This window comes from Apis dorsata, unplaced genomic scaffold (genome assembly GCF_000469605.1).
Source record: "Apis dorsata unplaced genomic scaffold, Apis dorsata 1.3 scaffold_73, whole genome shotgun sequence".
NCBI classification, from domain to species: domain Eukaryota; kingdom Metazoa; phylum Arthropoda; class Insecta; order Hymenoptera; family Apidae; genus Apis; species Apis dorsata.
Genome location: NW_006263371.1, coordinates 711,417 through 714,577, shown reverse-complemented (window position 1 = coordinate 714,577; position 3,161 = coordinate 711,417).

The following is a 3,161-nucleotide window of genomic DNA, read 5'->3' as shown; positions in this document are numbered from 1 at the left end:
GTGTGTGTGTGTGTGTGTATCTCCGTATATATATATATATATATATGTATATATATACATTGTGTGTGTGCGCGCGCGCATACGTGCTTATGCTTGCGTATGGAGTGTAAATGGTGGTTCGTTACATTTAAAAGGAGTATTATAGTTTGTCCCTTAAAAAACACAGAAACTCGAGTCTACGCTTGGCAGTATCATGAACAATTCGCACGCTCGAGCATCGTCAGAGAACTCGAGCGAACGCACGTATTTTATATATATATATAGATGTAATGTATGTAATGTATATATGTATAATACATATATATTTTTTTGCATTTTTTTTTTTTTTCTTTATCTCATTTTTTGTTAATGCTTATAATATCTCTAGATGTCGCCAAATAACGCGCGTGGTAGTATTAGTAGTAGTGTATCTCCCCTTATATTTCTCTCTTCCTTCTTTTTTTTTTTTTTCTTCTTTTTCCCCCTCTCAGATTGTTTTATAATTACATTTTAATCGCTTGTTTGCAGCAGCATTCGAGAAAAACGACGACTACGACACATTTAAACAATGAGAAATCGACGTCAACGGTTAACGCCCTTGGCAGTGATCGTAGAATTGCATGTAGTTTTTCTTTCGTTCGAATATATTTATATGTCTGTGTTGTATGTAGCGTATATGTGTACGTGTGTGTGTGATGTATGCATGCTCGCGTGTACGTGTGCGTGCGTGTGTATTCCTCTCTTCCTCGCGCATTCGTCGTCGCCCTTCCACTCGTACTCTCTTGCATTCCTTCTTTCTCTCTCTCTCTCTCTCTCTCTCTCTCTTGCTCTCTCTATCTCCCTCTTCGTTCTCCACTCTTTCTTTTCATATCTCAGCTCACACTACACACGGAGTTAACGTGTGACCGGTTTATGATTCGTCGAAGGATGCGGTTCACCTTGATTCCCGCTGGATCTTTCAACGTCAAACTTGTTCGAGAGAAAACATCGCCTCGAGGGGCCAAGAATTCTGCATATCTCCACGACGACATCTGCCGCCAATTGCGCGAAACGCGTTAGACGTTGCATCGGAAATCATGGCGAGGGTCCACGCGTGTCCTTTGTATATAATATAGGGGAAAGTCCCTCCTTGATTCAAGGGCGGTCCTAAACGCTATGAAACAAAAGAGTGTCGATGACGACCTGCCGTCGACGGTCCGTGACATTTTTTTCCAATATACGAGACAATCACGAAAATTCTTTCGAAAATTTTCCGCCACGTCGTTCTCCCGTATACACAGACCACCTTTCCCCCTCTTTTATTGCACGATTTTTCTCTTTTGATATCGAACCAGAAACATTCTAAGGGAAAGAAAACTATTCTACTATTCGTTTGAAACGTTCAAGCTCTGAAATTTAAAAATTGGATCCAATCTTGTGTCCACTCTTGTGTGTAACTATCTACAGGGTACTTTGTTCGCTTTCCTCGTTGAAAGCGATCAAGTTCCCCAAAACGAGTCGATGTCTCGAAGTCAGTCAAATAAGGTGAACTATACAGTCAAGTCTAATCTATTGAAGAGAAATTATAGAGTTAGTAACAGTTTATACAAGTTAAACTTCGATAAACGATTCATTCAACGTAATATAATATAATATAATTCTAACAATTGGAAAAGCTCAGAAAGAAACAATAAAACGTACGAGAGCTTGATCATCCAAACGAAAGCTTGATTGAATGTTTACTCGATTGAACTTTAATCTCTATATACGAGAGAACAACTTTACAAAGCGATATCCTTCGACAATTTACTCGTGGATATCTTTTTAAGGTAATCACTTATAGCGAATCAAAGGGAAGTAGACGATTTTACGTGTTGTCCTCGCGTGCAGTACGCTTAAACATTAACATTTTAAGGACTCTAGAGCCCAAACGAATATTTTTTTTTATTTTAATGATCGTTGATCCGTCTAAACGATTAAACGACGTTCAAACGACAAAAATACTACAGATATATGCAATAGGCAATGTCGTTGCGATGCGTGTTGCGCTTAAGAAAAATTTTCCTTCCATTTTCCAACTTATCCTTATCATTACTCGTCCTTTCCTGTAGCAAAAAACGACGATATCCGAAAGCACTCGTTGTTAGTAGCTGCATGAGTGTGTTTTGTAGTACAACAAAGTATAGTCTGCAAAATATAGGTGTGTGCAAATGTATGTCGGCGTGCTGGTGTCTTTGTACAGGTCCTCTTCGTTTTCCATTCGTTGATTCGCGCTTACTTTTTTTTTTTTTTTTGTCGATCATCCTCTTCTTCACCTCCACTTAATTTTTCCCCACGATATATCCGAGATATTCAGAACTTTCATACGTTTGTATCGATCGATCCATTTCCAATTTCCTCCAAGATAAATAAGATTCCAGCGATGCCTTGAGACAATGGTTTTCGAGTTCTTAGAGGGTATTATTATCGTATTACTAATATTGGAGTGGATTAATTCAAAATGCAAGCGACAATCACGTTGGTGGCGATGATGGTGATGATCTGGCTGATATTACACTTAAGATTTCTATTTATTTGAAGCTTCATCCGTACGAAATCTCGTGCCATCACAACGCACTTCTCTCTTCCTTCTGCGGTGTGGCAGTGTCCGCCTTGCGGCATTTTGCAAAATTTATAGATCTTCCCTTTTGTCTTTGTAGAATTTATGGGACGTATCGACTGTCCCTGTCCGAAAAAACTGTGTCGATCTGAGGTATCGAAGGCGTCGTAAAATAGTGGACGTAACGATTGGATATAACGATTATTTGATCACGTGACTCGTGCATTGTTGCCGATTTTCGAATATCAAACGTTTTTGGAATTGTTTTTTTCCCAAAACCACCCCAGATAGACACGATCGGAGAAGAAATGTTACTTAGATTACAGCAACTTACTGCATGGATTTTTTTTTTTTTCGCCTTCTTCGAATATACGATAAGTATAACTGTACAATAGTAAAACACAGCACGTCTATAGGATCTTACTATTTTGTTCTAGGCAAATTACTAGTAACTCGTTCTTTTGTTGTCCATTTTTCTGATTCATCATTCATCACTACAACGTTATATCCCTTGCTTCTTCCCTTGTTCCATTTCATTTCAAAATTTGATTAATTTTTCACGTTTTTTACATCGTTTAAAATAAATACATCGCCTTAATTAATT